Below are 6,779 nucleotides of genomic sequence, written 5' to 3' on the forward strand. Positions count from 1 at the left end.
TGTTCCTATGACTATGAGATTATGCAACTCCTGATTACCGGAGGAACACTTTGTGTGCTACCAAACATCACAACGTAACTGGGTGATTATTAAGGTTCTCTACAGGTGTCTCTGATGGTACTTGTTGAGTTGGCATAGGTCGAGATTATAATTTGTCACTCCGATTGTCGGAGAGGTATCTCTGGGCCCTCTCGGTAATGCACATCACTATAAGCCTTACAAGCAATGCAACTAATGAGTTAGTTGCGGGATGATGCATTACGGAAATGAGTAAAGAGACTTGCCGGTAATGATATTGAACTAGGTATTGAGATACCGACGACTGAATCTCGGGCAAGTAACATACCAATGACAAAGGGAACAACGTATGTTGTTATGCGGTTTGACCGATAAAGATCTTCGTAGAATATGTAAGAACCAATATGAGCATCTAGGTTCCGCTATTTGTTATTGACCGGCGATGTGTCTCGGTCATGTCTACATAGTTCTCGAACCCGTAGGGTCTGTACGTTTAAAGTTTGCTGACGATCGGTATTATGAGTTTATGCCATTTGATGTACCGAAGGTAGTTCGGAGTTCCGGATGAGATCGGGGACATGAAGAGGAGTCTCGAAATGGTCGAGACATAAAGATCAATATATTGGACGACTATATTCGAACATCGGAAAGGTTCCGGGTGATTCGGGTATTTTTCGGAGTACCGAGGAGTTACGGGAATACGAGGAAGAAGTAATGGGCCTCATGGGCCAAGTGGTGGAAGTGAGGAGGCAGGGCGTGCGGCCCCCTAGCCCAAACCGAATTGGACTAGGGGGCGGCCCCCCTTTCCCCCTTTTCCTCCCTCTCCTTCCTTCTCCTCTTTCCCCTTCCTTTCCTCCTCCTCCTGGCGCACCCTACAGGGGCCGGCCAGCCTCCCCCCTGGCTCCTTTATATACGGGGGCAGGGAGCACCCTAGAACACACAAGTTGATCTGTTGATCTCTCCCAGCCGTGTGCGGTGCCCCCCTCCACCATAATCCACCTCGATGATATCGTAGCGGTGCTTAGGCGAAGCCCTGCGTAGGTAGCATCATCATCACCGTCATCACGCCGTCGTGCTGACGGAACTATCCCGTGAAGCTCTGCTGGATCGGAGTTCGTGGGATGTCATCGAGCTGAACGTGTGCAGAACTCGGAGGTGTCGTGCGTTCAGTACTTGGATCGGTCGGATCGTGAAGACGTACGACTACATCAACCGCGTTGTGCTAACGCTTCCGCTTTCGGTCTACAAGGGTACGTGGACACACTCTCCCCTCTCGTTGCTATGCATCACCATGATCCTGTGTGTGCGTAGGAATTGTTTGAAATTACTATGTTCCCCAACAAGACGGTCGCCACGCCGGATGCTGCCCTGAAGACGACGGCGGCGGTGGCGAGGTGCTTGGCCTTGGCGACGGCCGCGCCGAGCACGAGGGTGACCTTGCCCGCGGTGGCGACAGCGGTTCGCCTAGCTACGACAGCTCCTCCTCCGGAGAAAGCTCCAGTAGCGGCGGCTATGACCAGCCGCCACGCCGTCGGGCCCGCTTCGAGGATGGTGGCGGGTCATCTCATCATCACGCCCCGGTGAAATGCAAGGAAGGCTCTGGCTGAGTCTGGGGCCCGCCCCTCGTGAGTAGCCGCGTCATAGGAGCCGCTTTTGCTTGTCTTCTCTTTCCCTTTCTCCTGCATTGCCAGAAACAAATTTAGGGCCCTGCGAGGGCGTGTAATGAACCGCGGTGCTTATGTTGCTTTTATGGTGCGTTTATTGTTTTTGGGTTGTGTTGCGAGATCTATGCCTTATACGAGTGTAGGGGGTAACTTAGCTCGATGCATTCGGGGTAGATTTGACCTCACGAGGGCGCGCGTCTCCGGGCACCTGGTGGGGCTTCCCCACTGTTGATTTGGGTAATGTCGCGAGGCTGCATCGCGAAGCTGCAAAAACTTGTTAAGAAATCTTTACTCCTTCCTGTGCGAGGCCTCGGGTATGGGCTGGTTAGGGCCAGATGCACCGCGTCGTGGTACCCGTGGGGCATGAACTGAAGGGGGATGCACCGCTCAAAAGCTCAGACGAGAACTCCTCGCGGGGACCAGGGGAGTGCGCATCCGCATACTACTTGTCTAGCCCCCCTCGCGGGGCGTGCGAGGGAGAGCGTCAGGCAACTGCCGCCCTCCCTGGCGAAAAACAAAGAATCGAGAGAAGAAACAGAAAGAAGAGGCAAGCCACCGAGAAACGCTGGAACCCCAAATTTCATTAAAGGGAAAGAGGCAAGCCAACTACAGAAAGCAAATGAACAGCCGCGTCTGGCACCTAGTCTAGTCTTCTCACTAGCGCGGAGCTAAGTGCTGCCACTAGGACGTGGGAGGGAGCCCCCGAGGCCCGAGGGCGGCACTCCTGAGACTCCGGGGCGTGTACAACCCCACTCATTATTATGTAAGAATGTCATGAGCGGAGACCTTCACAGGCACTCGGCCTTGCTTCATGGGTAGAACTTCCGGAGGTGTTGGATGTTCCAGGCATTCTGGATGGGGACCCCGTCCTGCGTCTCCAGGCGTGTGGCGCCAGGCCTGAAGACACGGGCAATCCTAAACGGGCCCTCCCACATGGGTGAGAGCTTATGCAGCCCTTACCTAGAGAGCACCCGCCTCAGGACGAGATCACCCACCTCAAGCGTCCTGGAGCAGACGTTGTGACAGTGGTACGTTGCAGCGCCTGCTGGTATCTTGTTGCTCGGAGCGAGGCTTCGCGGCGACGTTCCTCCCCTTGCACGAGGTCCATCCCCCGCATGGCGTCCTGCTACGTCTCATTGAACACCAGGACCCGCGCGGAGCGATACCTGACCTCATGAGGGAGAACCGCTTCTGCTCCGTAGACGGGGAAGAATGGGGTCTCGCCTGTTGGCTTGGTGGCGGTGGTGCGGATGGACCACATCACAGACTAGAGCTCGTCGTGCCACCCCCTGCTGCAGGCCTTGAGCTTCTTCTTGAAGGTCCGGGTCTTGAGGCCTCTCAGGCCCTCGGCGTTGGCGTGCTCAGCTTGGCCGTTGCTCCTGGGGTGTGCCACCGAAGCGTAGCAAACCTGTGTTCCAAGGTTAGCACAATAGGTCTTGAAGAGATTGCTAGTGAACTGTGAGCTGTTGTCGGTGATGATGCGGTTAGGGACCCCGAACCGGCTTACGAGGCCTTTGATGAACCTAACTGCTGACCCAGCTGGGATGGTGCGGACGGCTTCAACCTCTGCCCGTGAACTTGTCGATAGCGACATAGAGGTAGAAGTAACCCCCAGGCGCCCATGGGAACGGGCCCAGCATGTCCAACCCCCAGACCATGAAGGGCCACGAAAGCGGGATAGTCTGGAGGCCCTGAGCCGGCTGGTGGATTTGCTTGGCATGGAACTGGCAGGCTTCATAGGACCTTACCAGCTCGGCCGCGTCACTGAGTGACGTGGGCCAGTAGTACCCGCTGCGGAACGCCTTGCCAACCAGGGTATGCGATGATGAGTGATACCCGTAGTCTCCACCGTGTATGTTAGCCAGCAACTCGTTCCCCTGCTCCCTAGAGATGCATCGCAAGGAAACATCATTTGGTCGTTTTCTGTACAGCCGACCGTCCTGGATGCAGTATGTCGTAGCCTATCGGGCCACGCGCTCCGCGTCCTCCTCCTTCTCCGGTAGCATCCCATGCATCAGATATGCCTTGAATTCCTCAGTACAGCACCCGTCCTGAGGCTCGAGCACCAGGAGCAGACGTGCTCCTGAGGTCGGGCCGCAAGCGGGGGCTCCCGAGGCTGGTGGTTGAGGAAGTTCTTCTCGAGGTGATGTAGTCTCTGCAGCTGTAGGGCTCGCCGAAGGCTTGAAGAGTCGCTCTTCGAAGACACCAGGTTCTTGGGGTAGCCGCCTCGACGCCTTCTTGGCGATTTCGCCAGCCTCCTTGTTGGTGCCGCGCGGAACATGCTGTAGCTCTAGGCCTTGGAATTGCTTCTCCATCTTGCGCACTTCCGTGAGGTATGCTTCCATGTGCTCGTCCCTTGGTTCGTACACCTTGTTGGAGAAGTTGACGAGGAGCTGTAAGTCACCCTTGATGGTGAGATGCTTCACTCCCAAGCTTGCGGCAGCTTTGAGGCCAGCGATCAACCCCTCGTGCTCTGCGATGTTGTTGGAGGCCTTCTCACTCCGCTGGAAGCAGGGTTGCACGGCATAATATAGCTTGTCTTGGGTGGGCGAGATGAGCACAGCCCCAGCCCCTGTGCCTTGTCGTGCGAAGGCACCATCAAAGTACATGACCCAGCCATCCGGTGCTTCATCTCCCGGCGAGAGGGACCGGCTCTCGCCCGCTTCGGGCTCAGGAGCGTCGGTCCATTCCGCAACAAAGTCGGCAAGCACAACTCCCTTGATAACCATGGTCGTGCTGAACTCCAACTGAAATGTTTTCAGTTCAATGTTCCATTCTGCGACTCTCCCCACGACTTTGGGGCTCCGGAGCACCCTCTCCAGGGGTAGGCTGAGACGACCTTGATTGGGTGGCCTTGGAAGTAGTGGCATAGCTTGCGTGAGGCCACCAAAAGCGCGAGTAAGAGAGCTTCTGCGGCATGGGGTACCGTGCTCTTGCGTCCCATAGCACGGTGCTGACAAAGTATAATGGGTGCTCGACGAGGGTGGGAGCATCAATGGAGCCTGTATCCTCAGGAGGTTGTGGTGCCTCCGGAGGTGGGGGGACCTCAGGAGCCTGGTTACCCATCTGGACCTTCACGGGCCCTTGAACGCCGTCTTGTGGGGTGTGATCGTCTTGGCCTTAGCGGCGTCGTCTTGTGACTGCATCATTCCTGCTGAGGGCGTGGTATTGCGCTGCGGGTCCTTGGCCCGGCGCTCCTCTCGAATCGCCACAAATGCCGCGCTGGCGGAGTGAGGCGTAGCAGCCAAATAGAGCACCATAGGCTCAAGGGGGCAAGGTGCCACCATCACTGGTGGGATGGTTAGGTATCTCTTGAGGTCTTGAAACGCCAGATCTGCCTCTAGGGTCCATTCGTATGGGCCTTTCTTCTTCATCAGCTTGAAAAACGGCAGAGCGCGCTCCCCCATCTTGGAGATGAAGTGCCCCAGCGAGGTCATGCAGCCTGCAAGTTTCTGCATTTCCCTAAGGGTTTGCGGTGGTCTCATGTCTTCTATTGCCTTGACCTTCTCGGGGTTAGCCTCGATCCCTCTGTGAGAAAGGAGGAAACCCAGTAGCTTGCCGGAGGGGACACCGATCACGCACTTCTTCGGGTTGAGCCACAAATCCACCCGGCGTAGGCTAGCGAAGGTCTCCTCTAGGTCCTGAATCAGGGTTCTCGCCTCCCGAGTTTTAACCACGATGTCGTTGACGTAGGCTTCTGCGTTTCTGCCGAGCTGCTGACCCAGGGCGATGTGCATCAGTCGCTGGAAGGTCGCCCCAGCGTTGCACAGTCCGAACGACATGCAGGTGTAGCAGTACACCCCGCACGGGGTCAGGAAGGCGGTCTTCTCCACATCCTCCACTGCCATCTTGATCTAGTGGTAGCCCGAGAACGCATCCAGGAAGCACAGCAGGTCGCACTTGGCAGTGGAGTCGACGATCTGGTCGATACGCGGAAGCGGGAACGGGTCTTGGGGACAAGCCTTGTTGAGGTTGGTGAAATCGACGCACATGTGTTCCTTCCCGCCTTTCTTTGGTACGACGACGGGGTTCGCCAGCCACTCCGGGTACCGGACCTCACGAATGACACCTGCCGCCTCCATCTTGCGAGTTTCCTGGACGATGAAGGATTGCTTCTCTGTGGACTGTCGCAGCGCCTTATGCTTCACAGGGCGCACATTGGGGCACACACTCAAGTGATGCTCGATTACCCCCCTTGGGACCCCTACCAGCTGCTTGGGTTCCCAGGTAAATACCTCCTTGTTTGTGCGCAAGAACTTCACCAATGCCTCCTCTTGACCTGGGTTGAGGCCGACGCCTATGGTGAAGGTGGCTCCCGAGGATCCATCTTCCTCGACCGGCACTTGCTTCGTTTCGGCCCGGTCTTGAGTGAACAGTTGCTTCTTCTTTGCCGGTGCGGCCTCCTTGGTCCCTGGGGTGGCTTCGCCGGCCAGGCGCGCTGCCGCTGCGGCCCTGAAGGTAAGCTTGAGGGCCGCCAAAGCTTCCTTGGTGTCTCTGGCCACGGTGAGGGCGCCGCTGCTGCCCAGCATCTTCATGAGGTTGTAGGCCGGATGGGTCGCTGCCATGAACTGAGCCAAAGCAGGGTACCCGAGGATGGCGTTGTACGGGAGGCCGATGTAGGCGAAGTCGAAGTCAATGAGCTCGGTGCGGTAGTTGTCTCAGGTACCGAAGGTGACCGGGAGGCGTATCTACCCCAAGGGGCTGGTGGACCCGCTGCCAACTCCGGAGAAAGGCTTGGTGGGGCGGAGCCGGCCGTACGACACATGAAGCAAACCGAAAGCTTCCACAGAGAGCACGTTGAGGCCCACTCCGCCATCGATGAGGGTCTTGGTCATGGCGACGTGGCAGATGGTGGGCGTGCACAGCATCGGGAGTGCACCCGAGCCGGCCGTGCTAGCGGGGTAATCCCCTGAGTCGAAGGTGAGGTCGGCCTTGGGCGCCGCCCATCCTGGAGGGGCTCCCCATTGCATAGAGGGGGCACCGATCTGGCGAAAGAACTGCTTGGTTTGACGGTCCGAGGGTGGCGCTTGCGAGCCGCCGAGGAGGGCCGCGACGGCGACAGGTGCAGGTTCCACGAAACGCGTGACAAAAAGGCCG

The sequence above is a fragment of the Triticum urartu genome, chromosome 3 (genome assembly GCF_003073215.2).
Source record: "Triticum urartu cultivar G1812 chromosome 3, Tu2.1, whole genome shotgun sequence".
Classification (NCBI taxonomy): domain Eukaryota; kingdom Viridiplantae; phylum Streptophyta; class Magnoliopsida; order Poales; family Poaceae; genus Triticum; species Triticum urartu.